This window comes from Stegostoma tigrinum, chromosome 9 (assembly GCF_030684315.1).
Source record: "Stegostoma tigrinum isolate sSteTig4 chromosome 9, sSteTig4.hap1, whole genome shotgun sequence".
Lineage (NCBI taxonomy): Eukaryota > Metazoa > Chordata > Chondrichthyes > Orectolobiformes > Stegostomatidae > Stegostoma > Stegostoma tigrinum.
Window position 1 is genome coordinate 12,154,406 of NC_081362.1, and position 22,458 is coordinate 12,176,863.

The window sequence follows — 22,458 nt, forward strand, 5'->3', positions numbered from 1 at the left end:
CACAGTCTGGGGTTGATTTTGTGAGTATGTGGATATCAAAGACTGAGCATAATCAGCAGGTGGGATCCTTCCCAATGTTGCTCAACCTTCTTGGCATCTAGAGTCAACGTTGTGGTCTCACAGGCTCACTCTGTCCCACTATCCCACTATCCTCACCACCACCCACGGCAGATGATAATGATGGAATCTGGAATACTGTCTGAAGATATGATTCTCATTTTTTTTTGTGTGAGACACAACTCATCTTGTATAGGATTTATTACTTAAATCCTCATTGACATTGAACTGAGGGCAGTTAAGAGTCAACCACATTACTGTGGGTTTGGAGTTACAGTGTAGGCCAGATAGTGTAAGGACAGCAGATTTTGAACCCTAAGCAGCATTAAATTGGTTCTTACAGCAATTGACAATACTTACAATTAGGCTGGCTTTTAGTCCTAGATTTTCATTGCATTCCATTTTCACCATCTGCCATGGTTGCATCTAGGGCACTGGGCTGCTAATGCAGTGGCATAATACCACCACCTCTCTATGAGGTATAAAACTATCAGGCTACTGCCTGACTCGCTTGTGAACCAATTCCCTAATTTGGCACAAATTGCTCCGACGCTCAGTAGAAGTGCTATCCATAAGATGCAATGCAGAAATTCACCAAAGATCCTCAGACAGCACCTTCCAAACCCATGACCACTTCCATCTAGAAGGACAAGGGCAGCAGATACAAGGGAACACCCTTATAAGGGAAGACAGGAAGAGTCATCCAGATTTGAAACGTTGGTTTGCTCTCTCTCCATCGATGCTGTCTGACCTGCTGTGATCTCCAGCAAATGTTGTTTCCATACCGGAACAGCATCACCTTCAAGTTCCTGTCCAAGCCACTCACTGCCATTCTGTCATGGAAATATATCGCTGTTCCTTCACCGTCACTGGGTCAAAATCCTAGAACTGTATTCCCTAATGGCACTATAGATCCAGCATTACCAGAAAGCTGCTCACCACCACAGACAATAAATACTGGCCAGCTAGCAATGCCCACATTGCACAAATGAATTTTTAAAAATGTCTCCCAATGTTACTCGATGTATCCAAATCTGCTGCTTGGATCAAATGGTAGAGACTGTTTTATGCTCATTATACTTCTTTGCAGGTCTGGTACAACAGAATAGGTCTGACAGTGTAACAAAATTCATGAACCAGTTGAGTTTTTTCAACAAAACCTGTCATCATTTGAACTAAGATAACCAAGTGTGGTGCTGGATGAACACAGCAGGCCAAGCAGCATCTTAGAACATCCTAAGAAGCTGCTGGGCCTGCTGTGTTCATCCAACTCCACACTTTGTTATCTCGGATTCTCCAGCATCTGCAGTTCCCATTATCTCTGACCATTTGAACTAGCTTTCATTCCAGATTTATTTGCAATATTTTTTAGGAAATTAGTCAAGTTCACAAATGACCGCGATGGAACTGAATTCATGTCTTTGGTCGGATTGATTACCTATATACTTGCCCAAAAGATATTTGGTCAAGATAACAAAGTGTGAAGCTGGATGAACACAGCAGGCCAAGCAGCATCTCAGGAGCACAAAAGCTGACATTTCGGGCCTAGACCCTTTATCAGAGGATTCTCCAGCATCTACAGTTCCCATTATCACAGATATTTGGTCAAATTGTGTTTTGACCTGAAATGCAATTGCTCTCCACTAATTACTTAAACAATAGCAACAATTTCATGAGCGAAATTGTGACCTTAATACAGACAGACAGACAGACACACACACACACACACACACACACACACACACACACACATATGAAAATGCCAGTAAGCACAAAGGTCTTTCTGAGTGATTTTTGGCTGCAAATGTGCGACTTGACCTATTCTCAAACACTGCCTTGAGCCAGCACATTTGTGCACATTGCAGGATTGTGAAAAGAGTTGGTGGTTTTTATAAAAATCATATCTCCTAAAATCCCCCTTTTGTTTGAAAACTGTTTTGTTTTTGTTTCTGATTAATGAATCAGTAATGACAATGACAGTAACTCAGGTTTTTGAAATGTCTTTTTCTTATTGTGAATGCAATCTCTTTAGCCAGCAGTTCATTCTGGAACACCTTCCACATTGATCTTTTAATGATGCATTATGCAAGTCAAGAGCATTCGACCCACGAGAGATGGAAATGCTGCCTCTGTGCGCAGTGGAACAGAATCCCTTGTAAAAGGCTCTGCCCAATTTTTCTTACGTTCATTACATTATTTCATTTATGGTATGTATGCCAAACTATCTGATTTCTGAATATTCACTGCATCTGGACAGAGACCCAAGAAAATTACCCCCATTTAATCCATTTACGGAGAGAGATTAGTTATGGTAAATTCTAACATACTGCTGCTCCATCAGGCGTCCTGGCCTAGCTGTAGGCTGGGAGCCTCGGCTCAGCCTGTGAGTGCTGGTTGCGGGATTCAGCCCAGCACCTGCTCCTCATTTCCCGGGAAATCCCTGACTGGGGTGGAGCCACATTCACTTCATCCTGGAATTGGTGACAGACGCTCCCTCTTCGTTTATCATTCATTCGGCCTCAGTCACTACCAGTCTCCAAGCCCATGCCACCATCTTAGTTTGCCATCCTTTTCACTTTTTACACTGTGTCCTCCCCTCCCCAACTTCCTGCGCTGGGGCCAGAGAGAAGGTGAGGTGAGTTCACCGAGTGGCTCCCCTGCCCCTGTGGATAGAAAGCAAAGTTAACATTTCAGGTCCAGCGTCCCTTCATCAGAACTAGTACGAGCTGGGACAAGGTGATGTTTGTGTTGGAGACAAGATGTAGGTGGGATAAAGGAGTGAGAGCTTAGTTGGACTCAGAGTCCAGAGGGGGAGAAAGGAAGTTAGACAAACAAACGGATGGACAGTGGTAAACCAGGAATTCCCATGTGGAAAATGAAGTGTTCTTGCAGCTTGTGCTGAACTTCGCTGGACCACTGCAGCACGGCTGAGGCAGACAGGTCAGCCAGGGAACACAGTGGTGTGTTGAGGTGACAGGCAACTGTAAATTCAGAGGCATTTTTATGGACAGAATGTAGGAGTTCTGCAAAGCTACTGCCTAGTCTGTGTTTCATCTCACAATACAGAGGAAACCACGTTGTGAGCAGTGAATGCAGTTGACTAAATTGAATGACGTACAGATAAATTGTTGCTTCACCTGGAAAGTGTGTCTGGGACCTTGGCTAGTGAGGACAGGGGAGTTAAACATGTAGGTATTGCACCTTCTGCAACTGAATGGCAAAGTGCCATGGGGTTCCGTTGGGGGGCATTAAGATTAGAGGAGGAGTGGACTAAGGTGTCCCAGAGGGAACAGTCCCTGTGGAATGCTGACAAGGAAGGATTTGGGAATAAGGTGGCATCTTGTTGGAAGTGGTGGAAAAGATGGCTAATGATCCTTTTGAAATGGATGCTGTTGGGACGGTAAGTGAGGACCGGGGGACCCGATTGCCTTTCTCAGAGTGAAGAGAAAGGGTGAGAGCAGAAGTGCAGGAGATGAGTCAGACGTGGTTGAGGGCCTTTTCAACATGATGCTGGGGAATCCTTGGTTAAGGAAGAAGGTGGACATTTCAGAAGCCCTCTTGTAGGAAGCAGCATGACCAGAACAGATGTAACAGAGATAGAACATAGAACATAGAACATTACAGCACAGTACAGGCCCTTCGGCCCTCGATGTTGTGCCGACCTGACAGAATGAGATGAGAGGAAGCAGGTTATGAGGATGTATAGTCCAGGTAAGCGTGGGAGTCCATAGATATTGGTGGCCAGCTTATGTCTAGAAATGGAAAAAGATAATATTGAGGAAGGGAAGGGAGCAGCCGGATACGGACCAGGTGAAGGTGAGATCAGGATGGAAATTGGAAGCAAAAATGAGAGAGGGAAGCAGCACTAGTGATGTCATTGATGCACCAGAGAAACAGTTAAGGGAAGGGACCAGTGTAGGATTGGAACAGGGAATGTTCCACACACCCCACAAACAGGCAGGCATAACTGGGACTGTGTGGATATCCATGGCCAAATCCTTAATGTGAAGAAAGTGAAAGGAGTTAACAGAGAGGGGTACATTTCTATGCACCAGCTGAGTTCAGTATTTGCCACAGTACATTACAGCACTTACCCGTCAAAGGTATTTCATTGGCTATGCTAAAATTTATCTAAGTTATGGAAGGTGGTGCCTTAATTAAATTTGCTTTGGACTGAATAGACGGTGGTCTAGTGTGTTATCACTATGTTCATTAATCTAAGATACAGATAATGTTCTAGGGACCCGGGTTTGAATCTTTATCATGGTAAATGGTGGAATTTGAATTCAACAGCAACTGGAATTAAATGTTCAATAACGTCCATTGTCAAGCGGGCTCACCCATGTTTCTTTAGTGAAAGAAACTGCCATCCATATCTGATCTGGTCTACATGTGACTCCAGGACTGCAGCAATGTGAATGACTCTGAAGTACCCCCTGGACATCTAGGAATAGGCTATAAATGGTCAGCACTTCCTACATCCAATGAATGAACATATACGCCAAAAAAATCAATTGCTGAGCTAGATATGAGCAATTGCAGGACTCAAACAATCATTAGGTCCTCATGAAGGTCATACATAGCTTTTTTGGAGGGCTGTACAAGTGAGTGAACCCCAGAATTTAGGAGGGGCAGGAGGCTATTTGAATCCCTGAGCCTGTTCTGCCATTGAACCAAGTCATAGAATCCCTACTGTGCGCAAGTAGGCCATTTAGCCCATTGAGATACCCTCCAAAGAGCACCCTACCAAGACCTGCTCCCCAGCCCCAGCCCTTTAATCCTGCATTTCCCGTGGCCAATCCACCTAAGCTGCACACCTTTGGATAATGGGGCAAAACTAGAGCATCCAGAGCAAATGCACATGGACACAGAGAGAATGTGCAAAATCCACACAGCCAGTCAGTCACCTGAAAATGGAATCAAACCCAGGTCCCTGGTGCTGTGAGGCAGCAGTGCCAACCAGTGAGCCACCGTGCCACCCTCACAGGTGAGCTGATTGTGAACTCATCCCCACTTCCCTGACTTCTCAATACATCAGGTCAAACAAAAATCACTCTCACTCAGCAACGATAATATTAATCTCCACAGTCTGCACAGCTCTCTGAGGGAGAGAATTCCACTGGAATATGCCCCTGTAAGAACAGATACAAAACCCCCTCATCTTGATATTAAATAGGAAACCCTTAATTTATAAATGGTCCCTCCGGTTCTCTCTCAAAAGGAGAACCATTTTACCATTAGCCACACTGTCAACTCCCCTTCAGAACTGACAGTTTTAGTAAGCTGTTCTCTCCCAAGCTGTCTCACTGCTCCCTCACAAGCCTGCTCTTTATCCTCCCATTGTTCAATACTCAACTACACACGTGTGTTTGTGTGTGTGTGTGTGTGTGTGTGTGTGTGTGTGTGTGTGTATGTGAGTATGTGTACGTGTTTGTCTGTGTGTGTATTGGGTGTGTGTATGTGAGTGTGTGTACGTGTTTGTGATGTGTGTACGTGTGTGTGTATGTGTTTGTGTGTGTGCTTGCAGAAGCTGCAATGATACACACGAGTTTTAACATTTTTACAACTTATTTTGATTTTGCAAGCAGACTGTCGCTAAGGCAGTATCTGTGGAGTGAAATCAGAGTTAATATTTCAGGTAGAGTGACCCTTCCTCAGAACTGATGGTACCATCAGCTCTGGCGAAGGGTCACTCGACCCAAAAGGTTAGCTCTGATTTCTCTCCACAGATACTGCCTGACCTGTTGAGATTTTTCAGCAATGTCTGTTTTTGTTTCGGATTTACAGCCTCCGCTGTTCTTTCAGTTCTAACTGCTCAGGCACATTGCTTCTCAGCAAAATATTTATCACCTGAGTCATCCAAAATACAAAAATAAAAATGTCTAACGGCAGAATATCTTTGGAGTGTGAGAAGATAAGGTGTATTCCATTTTGGAAAATCAGTTGTCTTCAAGCCCAGTAAAGCTGCAAAAACTCTTGACTTAGACCTGGTCACTTTCTGTGCATCTTTTGCCCTTTATGGTATCCGCTCAGGATTTAAGGAAGCTCTTCAGCATTTGAGTCCCTTTAAGAGTGGAATTTAGTTTCAGTGAAGAGATTTGGAATTGGCAGCCTGATTGTTATTAGCCCTGTGTCTCCTGACGATTCAGTCAATACCAAAGCGAGCAGAGGACCTCTGCATAGCTCCTGATAATTCAAAGATCCACCAAGAAGCTCATGGCATTAAGGAATCTGGGTATTTTGTATTGATTTATGTGCTGTCATGCTGCATCTATCACTCTCATATTTGTGGTTCACAAATTTTGCTGCAAAATGTCATGGCTATTTCATCTGTACTGAGGAGATCGATAGTGGATTTTGCTCTATAACTGTCACTCACCCAAAGAGTAAATGATCTGCAAAAAAAACACAGAGCAGTCCAGGAGATTGCAATCCCATTTCAATCCTGAAGCAGTAAAGAAATAAGTAGCTCATTTTTTTTTAAGAAAACAAGTAATTGCGAAACGCAAGTTGTCCCTCTGGATTCCCTCCTTTAGCTCCCCTTATGTGCTGCCATAAGGATTTAATGTGGCATGGTTTCTATTGTGGTGGCATCCTCTTCGTATGACTGATACAGCTGTGATGACTGTCCGATTGACGCAGGAATCATCACATTTCAAGACACAGAACTGGAGTTTTGAGTTTGATTTATATTGTCATATGTACCTTGGTACAGTGAAAAATTTTGTTTCATGTGCAGTACAGACAGATCGTACCACACAAAGTGCATTAGGGTAATAGGACAGAACGAGGAATACAATGTTACGGCTGCACAGAAGGTACACAAAGAGTGAGAGCAATATTTGATTTAAAATTTGAGAAGTCCATTCAGAGGTCTGATAGCAGGGCTGTATCCAGTGGGGCTGCATTCAATTTTGCGGTCGTATCAATTTCATGAACTGCACCCAGTTGAGTCCGAGAACTGGGGCTCTCTCACTTTCTTTCCTGACATCAGCCATTTTACACGATCAGCAAAAACTAAAATATTAGCTCCAGTGGGAGAGAGAGAGAGAGAGAGTGAGTGCGCAGATTTATTTCTTCAAATACAAAGTAGATCAACGTCCGTAAAACTGACAATGCTCTTTCTTGACAATCTGAAAGAGGTTGGGAGTGCAGCTGTGATTCCTTTTTCTACCTTGTTCATGGTTGTGTCTATCACTGATCAGGCCAGCATTTATTGTCTATCCCTAATTGCTTAGAATCATCCCAATTGCTGCTAGTCTGGAGTCACATGTCGGCCAGACTGGGTAAGGATGGCTGATTTCCCTCCCTACAGGACATCAGTGAACCAGATGAGTCTCTGTAACAATCTGTAATGTTTAATTGGTTACCATTGGACTGGCATTTTATTAAATTCAAATTTCACCATCTACTATTTTGGGATTTGAGCCCATGTCCTTTGAACATTAATCTGGGGTTTAGGGATGACTAGTCCAGTGACATTGCCACTATACCACCATCTCCCCTATCATTCATTAAGAAGCAGGGTCAAAGGCTAAATGGCTTGCTCTTGCTCTTTTATGTGTTTACGTGAAAAATGCCAAAGCCTAAGGCCCATTGGTCAAGATGAAAAGAAGATACAGCATGGGAAAACCTCTCTCTCCTTCTCTGATTGCGGAACAACTTTATTATCATTGTTATGGTTTGGAGAGAAAGCAATTTAATGACTGAAAATAAATGCGATGTTTTAAATTGTTATCAGTTCAGAAACAATTTTGAACAATGTATCTGGTTGTGGCTGAGGAACGGGAAATGATAGCTTATGTCAGGCAATGCAATGACAAAGAAAATTCAATTCAAATCCACAGTGGGGTCAAATGTGCCTTCTCTTAACGATAAGCTTTGTGATGGCATTGCTCCAAGTCTATATTGTGAGGTTCAAGCTGTTGAATTTGGGTGACTGTATTCGAAATAAATATGTACAAACGAGGGAAAAAAAATTCATACACCTATTTCAGAAGATAAACGAAGGCCCCAGGCGCACAAAGCAAAGGGCCTTTTGCACATTTCTCCTGGGTTTCTGTCGAGATTATGGAATATATTTACTGAGGTGATGCCTCTGTCAAAATTCCCAGCAGAGTTGCAGGTTCCGTTCTGTTTGTTAATGGAACAGCAAGCAGTGATTGCTGTGGCAAACATGAAATGTAGGCATAGTGTTATGACTATGAGGTTTGTAAGCTTTATTTGGGATGGTATGTTTAAAATCAAGGTAAAATGAGCAGAAGGGTGTGGTCAAGCGGCCTTTTCGAAAGTGTGCCAGACAATAAGCCTGAGCGGATTCATCATTCACAAACAAAAGAAGGCTTATATTGTTATCCTGAGAATATGCAAAGTATGTATACTTGGAGACAATGACAGTCTGTGTGTGTCATCACAGTCCAGGCTGTGACTCTCCAAAGTCACAAAAAATTGCTCACAATGTTGGGTTGTAAACAGTTGCACTTGAAGCTCTCCATTTGGTTTCAAACTGAGATAAATTATGGTTGTGGTTGCTAGAGCTCATTCATCTCAGTTCCTGGAGCTCCTCAGGGTAGATGGTTTTTAATCAACCTGTTCAGAGATTATATTACATGCCTCTGGAGTAATACTGGGACTTGAGCCCAGGCCTCCTGGTTCAGAGATAGCAACACTACCACTACATGATGTGAGTCACAGTGTCCTAGGCCCAACCATCTTCAGTGATCTCATCAATGTCCTTTCATCCTTTGTAATGTCATAAGACTTCCCAGATATTGAAAGAGTTCATATTCAAATACAACAGGATTTGGACAAAGCAGAGAAAGGGTCACTCAACCAGAATCATTAGCTCTGATTTCAGTCGGTAGATGCTGCCAGAACTACTGAGCTATCATAGCAATTGCTGCTTTTGTTCCTGATTTACAGCATCTGCCTTTCTCTTGGACTGGGCTCACCACATAAACACAGTGGCTACAACAGCAGGTCAGAGGCTAGGAATATTGCAACAAGTAACTCATCTCCTGACGCTCCCAAAGCCTGTTCATTATCGACATTGCACAAGTCGAGAGTGTGATGGAATACGACACACCTGCCTAGATGGGTACAGCCCCAACAACATTCAAGAAGCTTGACACCATCCAGGACAAAATAGGCCATTTGACAAGCACTACACCCACAAGCATCCATTCCCTCCACCACCGACATGGGATGTTCACTGACAATTGCTCAGTTTCAGTGCATTCACGACTCCTCAAATATCAAAACAGTTTGTGTCCATATATAGCAAGGCCTGGACAGTATCCAGGCTGGACCTGATAAATGGCAAGTAGAAATCATTGCACAAAAGTGCCAACTATGTAAGCACTGTGGCTACAAGAGTAGATCAAGGGCTAGGAAATCTGCAGTGAGTAACTCACTTCCTGACTTCCTATTGCCTGACCATTATCTGTAAAGCAAAATCAGGATTCTAGTGGAATAATCTCCAAGTGTCTGAATGAATGTAGTTCCAACCACAGAATCATAGAATTTTACAGTACAGAAGGATGCCATTTGACCCATCATGTCTGTACTGGCTCCTGAAAGAGCTATTCAGCTAGTCCCACTCTCCATCTCTTAAGAATCTTTGCACTTTAAGGACAAAGCAGCCTGCTTTACCGACATCCCATTCATTACCTTCAATGTTCACTCCTTGCTGCTTCCGTGTGTCAGTAATGAAGCATGTAGAATCTACAAGTTGCACTGCAGTATCATATCAAGACTGCTTTGACAGCATGATCTTGACCAGCTTGAAGGACGAGGGCAGCAGATCCATGGCAGCACCATCACCTGCAAGTTCCGCTCCAAGCCAATCACCTTCCTGACTTGAAACTACATCACTGCTTTTTCACTGTCACTGTAAAAATCCTGGAACTCCCTTCTGAGCCACATAGTGAATTTATCTACACTACATGGACTGCTGTGGTGCTACAAAACAGTTCACCAACAACTCCTTAACGGCAATTCACAGTGGTCAATAAATGCCATACTAATTAGTAATATCCACATCCTGTGAATGAATAATTAAAAAGAAGGTGGCACTTCCAAGGTTAGATAATTAGTAATCCTACTTAGATACAAGGCCCCTGTGATTTAAGTAAAAAACAAAGAAATTCTGAGGAAGGGTCACTTGACCCAAAATGTTAACTTTGATTTCTCTCCACAGATGCACTAGACCTTCAGCTCATTTCCAGCAATGTCTATTTTTATCCATGTGATTTACATTGTTATGGGGAATGATGTAGGGGAGGGTACTGTAAAGGTTACAGGCTCTCCTAGAATATCAATAAAGATGGTGGTTGCTTGGATCAGAGACAGAGAGAGAAGCGAGAAACTGAAAGATCGATATGGCTCACCACCACGAATGTAGATGGAAGCTCACACAAGGATTGAAAAGACCAAATTTATGGGGAACTTCAACAAGGCTGGAAGAGTCACCTTGTTTGAATAAGAGGGAGAGTCTCTAGGGAAATAAAAATCTCAGAAGGAAGGACAATTCTAATATTGCAAATTACAATGCTGAGAGAAGGAAAGAACAAGAATAAATTCAGAGGATATAAGACGCATTTGGATCAACTTTAGGCAAAATTAATGAATATGTTACAGCAGTGTAAAGTATACCTGCAAAGTGTGTTTTTTTTTCGATTGAGTGAGGAATAGCAGTAGTATAATCCATTCTAAGATATGAAGTATAATTTCTCTTCAAGGATTGTGTTTAGCTGATATTGTTCTTAATCATTTGTTGCAACAAATGTCTTAAAATGTAAAATATTGATGCCATTATTTGGCTATTGACTGGATGTTCATAGTTTTCAAAACAAGTTATTAAACCATGAGACCATGAGACACAGGAGTGGAAGTAAGGCCATTCGGCCCATCAAGTCCACTCTGCCATTTAAATCATGGCTGATGGGCATTTCAACTCCAGTTCCCTGCACTCTCCCCATAGCCCTTGAGATCAAGAATTTGTCGATCTCTGCCTTGAAGGCATCCAACGTCCCGCCTCCACTGCACTCTGCGGCAATGAATTCCACAAGCCCACCACTCTCTGACTGAAGAAATGTCATCTCATTTCAGTTTTAAATTTACCCCCTCTAATTTTAAGGCTGTGCCCACAGGTCCTAGTCTCCCCGCCTAACGGAAACAACTTCCTAGCGTCCACCCCTTCTAAGCCATACATTATCTTGTAAGTTTCTATTAGATCTCCCCTCAACCTTCTAAACTCTAATGAGTACAATCCCAGGATCCTTAGCCATTCATCATACGTTAAACCTACCATTCCAGGGATCATCTGTGTGAATCTCCACTGGACACGCTCCAGGGCTAGTATGTCCTTCCTGAGGTGTGGGGCCCAAAATTGGACACAGTATTCTAAATGGAGCCTAACTAGAGCTTTATAAAGCCTCAGAAGCACATCGCTGCTTTTATATTCCAACCCTCTTGAGATAAACAACAACATTACATTCGCCTTCTTAATCACAGACTCTACCTCCAAGTTAACCTTTACAGAATCCTGGACCAACACTCCCAGATCCCTTTGTACTTCTGCTTTGCGCATTTTCTCACCATTTAGAAAATAGTCCATGCCTGTATTCTTTTTTCCAAAGTGCAAAACCTCACATTTACTCACATTGAATTTCATCAGCTATTTCCTGGACCACTCTCCGAAACTGTCTAAATCTTTCTGCAGCCTCCCCACCTCCTCAGAACTACCTGCCTGACCACCTATCTTCGTATCATCGGCAAACCTTGCCAGAGTGCCCCCAGTCCCTTCATCCAGATCATTAATATATAAGGTGAACAGCTGCGGCCCCAACACTGAACCGTGCGGGACACCACTTGTCACTGGTTGCCATTCCGAAAAAGAGCCTTTTATCCCAACTCTCTGCCTTCTGTCAGACAGCCAATCCTCAATCCAAGCCAGTAGCTCACCTCGAACACCATTGGCCCTCACCTTGCTCAGCAGCTTCCCCTGAGTCACCGTATCAAAGGCCTTTTGGAAGTCTAGATAGATAACATCTACTGGGTTTCCCTGGTCTAACATACTTGTTACCTCTTCAAAGAATTCTAACAGGTTTGTCAGGCATGACCTCCCCTTACCACATCCATACTGACTTGTTCTAATCTGACCCTGCACTTCCAGGAATTTAGAAATCTCATGCTTGACAATGGATTCATGAATTTTACCAACTACTGAGGTTAGGCTAATCGGCCTATAATTTTCCATCTTTTGCCTTGATCCTTTCTTAAACAAGGGGGTTACAACAGCAATTCATCTCTATGGGGATCGTAAGCATAATATACTAAATTGTAGAGATTAAAAGGTACTGAGATTGATTTCCTGTAGCTGTTTATCTCATCAACTGATGTTATTTTCATGAAAAACATGAATGCCCAAGAGGAATTAGTGAAATTCTTAATATTCCAGAGTTGACATCCATTAATGGCCTTAGTCCTCCCTATATCTTTATCCTGTTCCAGCCTTTACTCACTTGCAAGTTCTCCAATTCTATCCTCTGGCACATACCTCACTTCCTTTACCCTATCATTGGCTGCCATGCCTTCAGCTGTGTAGGACTAAAATTCCACAATTTTCACCTTCAATCTCTCTCTCTCTCTCTCCTCAAGCTACTCCATCTAAGATGACTAAGCTTTAGTCATCTGTTGTGATATGTGTTCACATGGCTTGGTGTCAAATTTCTGCTTAATAATGCTCCTGTGATGTGCTTTGGATGAATGCAGCAGGTTTTGCTTTCCACAGCATTACTCTAGATTAATGAAAGAATATTGGTATAAATTCCAGATAAGTGTGGTGCATATAATGAATGTGGCTTCTGTTCATTGTGTGAATAACATTTGGTGGGGAAAGATGGAGACTCACACTCTAAACTTACGTATGGAGAAGGTAAAATACTTACAGATACATTAACAGCCAGTACAGGGAGGAAATCTTTGAATTAGTTTACTTGAGGGGTCAGTGCGATGATACCATGGCTTTAAGATGTGCTTTTTGTCCTTTTCATTTTGAAGAGAGGTTCTAAGGCAGCCATACTGAGCTGTCTGTTTGTATCATGGGCGGCATGGTGGCTCAGTGGTTAGCACTGCAGCCTCACATCGCCAGGGACCCAGGTTCGATTCCAGCCTCGGGTAACTGTCTGTGCGGAGTTTGCACATTCTCCCCATGTCTGCGTGGGTTCCCTCCGGGGGCTCCGGCTTCCTCCCACAGTCCAAAGATGTGCAGGTTAGGTGGATCGGGCATGTTAAATTGCCTGTAGTGTTCAGGGGTGTGTGGGTTATGGGGGGATGGGTCTGGGTGGGATGCTCAAAGGGGCGGTGTGGGCTTGTTGGGCTGAACGGCCTGTTTCCACATTAGAAGGGAATCTAATCTAATCATATAAATTAAACAGCTTGTAAGGCCTTGGGAATAGCAAGAACTGCAGATGCTGGAGTGAGAAATAACATAGCGTGGAGCTGGAGGAACACAGCAGGACAGGCAGCATCAGAAAATCTGAATTTTCTGAAGAAGGGTCCCAACCCGAAATGTCAGCTTTCCTGCTCCTCCGATGCTGCCTAGCCTGCTGTATTTCTCCAGCTCCACACTGTGTTATCCCTTATTTGTGAGGCCTTGGGTCTTTTTTGAAGCAAAACACACTTCATTCATATGCTACAGTTAAAATACACCAAAAGAAAAAGAAATTGGAATAACCTAACTCTATGGGAAAACTTAACAGACGAATAGATTATTTAATGACTAAACATTAACTTTTCCAAAACACTAGCGCCCCATACACACTCCCTTGGCAAAAAGGCAAGTTCAGAAAAATATATTGTCTCACAGGCAAATCTTCAGTCTAGGAGGGAAAAAAAATCAAGAGAAAATTCTGAGAGAGAAAGTAGCAGCGAGAGACGTATTGCAGCTTCCAAACCCAACTTTAAGACCACAGTTAAAGACCCCAAGAAAAACTAAAAAAAAGAGAAAAATCCTGGTTCTGTGAGAGCTCGACCTCTCCCATTCAGGCTGCTTCTATTGTGCTAATTTAAAAAAAAACAAGGCTTCACAAGCCTTGTTTATCGGATAAAGGCATAGTATCATCATTTCAAAAAAAAACGAGAGGTAAAAGTTGACATTTGGTCACAACCTTTTCCTCGACTTTGTTGAAGGGTCTGTGCCTGAAGCATTGAGGATGAATTAAACCTAGACAGCTTGGAGCTAGGTGAGATTTTCAACTATTTGATGTCTTATACAGTACCCAAACTCACCATTTACAGATTTAAAACAAGCAGGACATTTGAGGAAGTCTAACAAGCCTCATGAAAGTTGGCAGCTCAAGGGAGGTGAGGGCTGCTTCAAAGAGAAGTTTCTAAATAAAAATTTGTACAGTAGTACTGCAACAATTATAGGAGAATAAAGATGCTCAAATAACAGAAACAGTCTTGTGATATTGATGGTAACATCACAGGATTATACTAAACTGGAGAACACTAGATTTAACACTTGAACTATGTTCAATTAGCTGTTTTCAGCTTGGAAAAAGTAGCTTAGCTAAACTAAGTATTAAATAAGTTAGCTTGGCAAAATCAAAGCAGTTGCTGATTGTTATAGGAGCTGTAGCAAATGCTCAGGTGTGCAAGCAATTTTAGAAAGGAAAGATTCATTTAAGACTCCACACATTGCACATCTTTCACTGGAGAAAGGACTTTGAGGGCAGCAAGCCCTGCTGCATTCCTATTGCAATGTCCTGTCCAATCAAAGTTAATTTGCTTGGATAGAGTTTCATCAGTTAATTGAGACAGTCAACAGCTCCTGTTTTCTCTCCATGCCAACCACGGTCCAATTCATCTGCACATTCTTCACATGTTAAATGAACTTTTCTTAACTTTCAAAAGTTGGTTTTCTTGCGTTTCAGGCCCAATGAGTGCAAGATGAAAGCTGCACCTTGACATTACCGTTAAGCAATGTCTAAGTCATAGAGATGCACGGCACAGAAACAGACCCTTCGGTCCAACTTGTCCAGATATCTTAAGTTAATTGAGTCCCATTTTCCAGCATCTGGCTTACATCCCTCTAAACCCTTCCTATTCATTTACCCATTCAGATGCCTTGTAGTTGTACCAGCCTCTACCACATCCTCTGGTAGCTCATTCCATATACACACCACTCTGCGTGAAAAAGTTGCCCCTTAGATCCCTTTTAAATCTTTTCCCTCTCACCCTAAAGCTATACCCTCTCTAGTTTTGGACTCCCCTACTCTGAGAAAAAGACTTTGGCTATTCACAACATCCATGCCCCTCATGATTTTATAAACTTCTATAAGGTCACACCTCAGCCTCCTACACACCAGGAAAAATATCCCCAGCCTATTCAGCCTCCCCTTTAGCTCAATCTCTTAAGTTTGTTAAGTTCTGTCTCATGAAGGAATTGTTTGTAAGCAATTCTCTATTGAAATTATGGTGGTGAAGTGGAAGAAATCCCCGAGGAAATTTCACTTCCGCTGATGTCTCTGAGATAATGTTTGAGATTGCTCAATGACTGAGGTTATTGAATGAGGCCACCATTATTTTTATGAAACAGAACTGAAGCAAAGGTGAGGCCTTTAAGCCCTTTCAGACTGTTCTTCCATTCAATTAGATCATGATTAATCTTTCACCTCAATGCCATCTTCCAGCATTATTCTCACATCCACTTCATTATATTAGAATCTAAAACTTGAGTGATTCCGCTTTAAAAACACCCCCAAAAATTGAGCATCCACAATTGAGGTGGAGAATCCCAAAGGCCTCTCATCGTTTCAGTCCTAAATGGCCAGCTTCTTATTCTAGGATGGTGTAGTGGTAAGTCAGAAGAACGGGGATCCTATCACTGTTCTGGGAGGGAAGGGATGGGGTGAGGATAGAAATGTGGGAAATCAGTCAATCATGGCTAAGGGCCCTGTCAACCACAGGAGAATGTTCAACTGAGAAAAACCATGGACATTTTTTAGGCCCCCCTGTGGAAGATGGCATCATTGGAACAAATGCCAAGGATATGGAGAAACTCAATGGAGTCCTTACATGAAGCAGGATGTGAGGATGTACAGTTGCGAGAGCTGTGGGAGTCAGTGGATTTGTAGTGTATATCAGTGGCCAGCCTATCCCCAGAAATTATCCATTATCTCCCTTGTTTACCTGCCCCTTTCATAACTTGCCATCTTTCTGGACTCCATCTCCACCTACCCACTCACATCTCCCCTTCCCCACCTCTTCCCCCAATTCAGCTTTAGCATAAATATCGCTTTTTCCGAGCTCTGATTAAAGCGTTGCCCCTCTGCTTTTTCCCACAGGTCCAGTCAGATCGGCTAAGTTTCTTCACCCATTTCTGATTTGTTTTGGATCTCCAGCACCCACAACTTCTTTTGTTATTTGTTCAGTAAGTAAATGGGACTTTAGACAATAATAAAAAGCAGGGAATATCGATTCAGCTGAGTGTTACACATCTCTCCTGATATTAATTTACATTTGAGTAGATGAGAATTAATATCAGGAGTGATAGACAATAGAAATAATCCATATTACCCATTTCGTACTATCAAAATCAGAACTACAAATACATTTTTTGGTGCTGTTTGTAGACAAACCAAAATTAAACAAGGTTCCTCACTTGATTTGCATTTAGAAATTAAAATAAGAATGAGTAAGCCACTAATTGATATCCTGAAAGAAAGGTTGGCAGTATGTGCCATCTCTAAACAAATTGCTTCTTTCCATCAGTTAGTTTCCTTAGTCTTAAAATGGGGAACATAATTATATATACTACAACCGCACAGAGTTACATACAAGTACACAGAGTTACGGAAATAGATCCATTCAGAATGCTTTTACATTCATACTTTTGACAGCCTCACTCTAAAACAGTGCGGAATGAGACTCAATGGATTCAGTCTGAATGTTGGCATTATGCAGTCTGGGAGGGTAGGACTTCTGACCAGGAGAGCAAATCTACAAAACAGTCCTACAATGCATGCAAATTACAGAACAACTGTGCCTATAGTGTTTAAAATAAAACACATAGGAATGGAAATTATAGTCAATTTTGAGTCAATTATTCAGGTGATGAACACCATTACGGAGGGGTGATTAAAAACTTACAAAGATAGCATGCATCATTCTCTCCATTTTCCCAGATCCTTCTGCAAACATAATCAGCAGGAAAAATGTCAAACAGGGATGTTTTTCTTTGTTTTTATACATGAGCTTGCTTAAGAGTTTATTATATTTGACTATTGGGCTCTCAGTAAACTTTCTGATTATAATAAGGAGCGATTTTGCAAACAGTAAAGTTACACTATTGACTCCCCCGAACTCCAGCATATTTGCACTGCAAGTGGTGCACACTTGTTCAGCGAGATTAACAAACATTGTTGGAAATGCTGTGGCTGGAGCTCACACAGTTGTTTATAAAACCTTTACAACTCATCAGAATCCCAGGAACACTGGCACTTTTGAAGAGCTTTAGCAAAACATCTGACGTGCGTTAAATAGACAAATTTCAAAACTGCTTTTGTTTGGCTTACAGAGGTAATGTTTCCTTTTGGTCAAATTTGTTCTGGGAACCTAATCGCGCTCTGATAAAGCCAACTGCAAATACAGGAAAGATCCACATCCCCATGTCAACGTTTGCACAGTCTGACCGAGGGTACATATCTTCCATTAACTTTTGGGTCTAGCCATTCAAAGTCTGTTCAGGTCCTCCACGTGCCTTAGCTCTCAGCTCATCCGGGAAAATGCAAATCAGCTCAAGAAAAAGGGCAAATATGAATCTAGCTATCCTAATGAAAAATTGGGCCAAATCTCAGAAGTGAGATCTCCAAATTAATTTCGGATGGAGGAGTCATTCCCCAAATTGGACTGACCTGTTAAATATATGTTACATATGTCCTGAGAATGCAACGAATCTCCTGCCTATTCTCCTTTAATGGCTTTCTTCCCTGACGGTCATGCCCCTATCCTTCTTCACACAATAGGTCACCCTTCAGGCCTTGATCATTGACAGTCATTTGTAGGCAACTGTTTGCAGTTATTGAAGATATCTATCGCAATCCTCTCTTTGGCTAATATGCACTCACCATCACCTTTCAGCAAAGGTCACTGGATTGAGAATGTGAACCCTGTTGGATTTATTCTCTGATGTGAGTGCAGCAACATTGGTCAAGCTTCATAGTTGGGAATTTCTGGACCTCAATGACACAGTAATATCTTGATAAGAGCAATATCCTTAACACACCCTATCACATTCAGCCATACTATAACGAATAAAGTTACATTGTACAAAACATTATCTTGCATTCCATATTAAAATAAAACAAATTTGAATTAAAATCTCAACTAGTTTGCTGACAATGCGCTCGAAGAATTATTTAAACTTCATTTGTGGGATGTGGGTGTTCCTGGCTAGGCCAGCATTTATTGCCCATCCCTAGTTGTCCTTGAGAAGGTTGCAGTGAGCTGCCTTCTTCAACTGCTGCCGTCCTCCTTCTGTGGGTTGACCCACCATGTCATCAGGGGCGGAATTCCAGGAGTTTGACTCAGCACCAGTGAAGGAATGGCAATATATTTCCAAATCATGATGGTGAGTGGCTTGGAGGAGAACATGGAGATGACGTGTTTGCCATGTATTTGCTGCCCTTGTTCTTTGAGACAGAGGTGTCCATGGGCTTGGAAGGTGCTGCCTGAGGATCTTTGTCAAATCTCTGCAGTGCATCTTGTAGATACTACATACTGCTGCTACTGAGTGTTGGTAGTGGATGGAGTGGATGCTTGCAGGTGCCAATGTGCTTGAGAATTCCATGGATAATTCAGAAGGAACCAAGATACTTTCAAAAGGTTTGAAAGATGAATGAACTTATTACGCTGCTATTGCCACAAGCATCTTTCACTTGTGCTGCTTTGGAAGAATGGCATAACCAGCCACAACTCATTTCCTCAACACTGTGTAACACCAGCTACAGCCTGGTGAGGTGCTGCAGTATTACAACATACATTGGTGTGCAGTGATAAAAGAAATACCAAGTACAGAGTATTATTTAAGGGGACAAAAACCATAGAAAGCTGCAACACAAAGGGACTTGAGGGAACTTGTAAATGAGAGACAGAAGCTAGCACACAGATGGAATCAGGATGTCTAATGGAATATTGGCCTTTAATTTTCTAGGGGTTTGGAGTATAAGAATAGGGAAGTCTTACTGCAACTGTACAAGGTGTTGGTGACAGCACATCTGGAGTACTGTGAGCCATTTTGATCCCCTTATTTAAGGAAACATTTTGTTTCATTGGAGGCAGTTCAGACAAGGTTCACTGGGATGATCCCTGGTTTTGATGGATTGTCTTATGAGCAAAGGCTGAACTGGTTGAGATTTTAAGCACTGAAGTCCAGAAGAATGAGAGGCTATCACACTTAAACATATAGGATTCTTCAGGGGCTTGACATGGTAAAAGCTGAGAGGATGTTTCCCCTCATGGGAGAATCTAAGACCAGACGGCATAGTGTCAGATTAAAGCAGCACTAATTGAAGACAGAGATGAGGAGGAATTTCATCTCTCAGTGGTTGTGAGTCTTTACACCTCCTTACCACAGAGAGTTGTGGGGGCAGCATCTTCATGTAAATTTAAGGCTGCAATCGATAGATTCTTGATCAGTCTGGGAATCAAGGATTATGGGAAATTGCAGGAAAGAGGACATGAAGAATGTTAGGTCAGTTGTGATCGTATTGAATGGCACAGTAGGTTCGAATGGCAAAATGGCCTACTTCTGTTCCTATTTCTTTTTGTCTTATGGTGTTAACGTCATCTTCTACAGCAGAGATATCTCACCGCGGCAATTTGCTGAAGATATCCCAATTTTGATGATGATAGCTTGCCACGTGCACTTGTGGCATCTCTGCTGAATTTCTCACATTGTGAAATAAATGATTTGTCATTCACATTTGACAAAAGATGCAAATTTTGTATGAAACAGGAAATATTCTAGCCAGGTCTGAATGAAATAGGATTCTCACTGGACTGTAACCTGGTCTATGCAATCCACAAGGTCCAGTTATTCCATTGGTATTTTGCAGTATTCTAAGGTCCATGTTCCAATTTGGTAACACTTACTAAGACTTCATAAGAGCTGGTATGAAAGCTAAGGATGTCCTATCCTGCATGACCATACTGACTATAGTTGGACAGTAATGGCTACTGGAATTACGCCTGAAATATTTCCCTTCTGAGTCTTTGCAACAGAATTTTGAATAATTTTCCTGCTTTGGTTTAATTTTAAGATATCTTTCTAATCAACCTGTTCAAAAATGTGATCACACACCTCTGATACAGGATGGATTTGAAGCTGGGTCCTCTTATCTCAGAAGTGGGGACACTATCACTGTGACACAACAGGCCAATGGCTTGCTTTTTCATTGTTTTTGCATTATTTTGTTGGCCCAGATGGATTTGTCTTTTATTAATTGGCAGCAGCTAATAAATTCATAGAATCATAGAGTTGCACAACACAAAAACAGACTCTCCAATCCAACTCGTCCATGCCAACCAGACATCCAAAATTAATCTAGTCCCATTTTCCAGCATTTGACCCATATGACTCTCAATCTTTCCTATCCATATACCCATCAGGTACCTTTCACAATGCTGTAATTGTACCAGCCTCCATCTCTTCTTCTGGCAGTTCATTCCATACACACACCACCCTCTGCATGAAAAAGTTGCCCCTTCAGTCTCTTTTAAATCTTTTCCCTGTCATCTTAAGCCTCTGGTTCTGGACTCCCCTATCATCGGGAAAGTACCTTGTGTATTTACCCTATCCATGCCCCTCACAATTTTATAAACCTCTATCAGGTCACCCCTCAGCCTTCAATGCTCCAGGGAAAACAGCCCCATTCTACTCGGACTCTCCCTATTGCTCAAAACCTCCAATCCTGGCAACATCCTTGTAAATCTTTTCTGAACCCTTTCAAGTTTCACAACATCTTTCCTATAGCAGGGAGGCCACAACAGCACACAGTTTTCCAAAGGTAGCCTAACCAACGTCCTGTACAGTCGCAACATGACCCTTCTACTCCTATACTCAATGCACTAACCAGTAAAGGCAAGCATACCAAATACCTTCCTTCACTATCCTGTTTACCTGCAACTCCACTTTCAAGAAACTATGAATCTGCACTCCACGGTCTCTTTGTTCAGCCACACTCCCCAGGACCTTAAAATTAAGTTTATAAGTCCAGCTCTGATTTGCCTTTCCGAAATGCAGCACCTCACATTAATCTAAAATAAACTCCATCCGCCACTAGCCTATCTGAGCAAGATTCCATCGTACTCTGAGGTAACCTTCTTCACTTTCCACGACACCTCCAATTATGGTGTCATCTGCAAAATTCCTAATCATACCTCCCATTTTTACATCCAATTCATTTATATAAATGAAGAAAAGCAGTGGACCATCACTGATTGTTGCGTTACACTGCTGGTCACAGGCCTCCAGTCTGAAAAGCAGTCCTACACCACCACTCTCTGCTAACTTCAAGCTAATTTTGTATCCAATTGCTAGCTCCCCCAGATCCCATGTGATCTAACCTTATGAACCAGATTACCATGAGGAAATTTGTTGAGCTCCTTACTGAAGTCCACAGAGATCACGTCCACCCCACTGGCCTCATCAATCCTCTTTGTTATTTCTTCAAAAAATTCAATCAAGTTAGTGAGACATGATTTCCCATGCACAAAGCCATGCTGACTATCCCTTAACAGTCCTAGCGTTTCCAAATGCATGTAAATCCTGTCCATCAGGATTCCCTTCTAGAACTTACCCACCAGCGATGTCAGACTCACTGGTCTATAGCTCCCTGGCTTCTTCTGACCACCTTTCTTAAATAGTGCCACTATGTTAGCCAAATCCAATCTTCTGGCACCTCACCTGTGGCTATCAATAATACAAATATCTCAGCAAAGGGCCTAGCAATCACTCCCCTAGCTTCCCATAGAGTTTTAGGGTACACCTAGTCAGGTCCTAGGGATTTATCCACCTTTAAGCGTTTTAAGATGTCCAGCACCTCCTCCTCTGTAATATGGACATTTTCAAGATGTCACTATTTATTTCCCCACGTTCTCTATCTTTCATATTCTTCTCCAGAGTAAACACTGATGTAAAATATTAATTTACTATCTCCCCCATCTCCTCTGGTTCCATGCAAAAGCGGCAAAGCTGATCTTCAAGGAGCCCTAATCTCTCCCTAGTTACTCTTCTGTCCATTATGTATTTGGAGACAATAGCTGGCACAGTGGCTCAGCAATTAGTGCAGCTGCCTCACACCACCAGGGGCTTGGGTTCAATTCCTGCCTCAG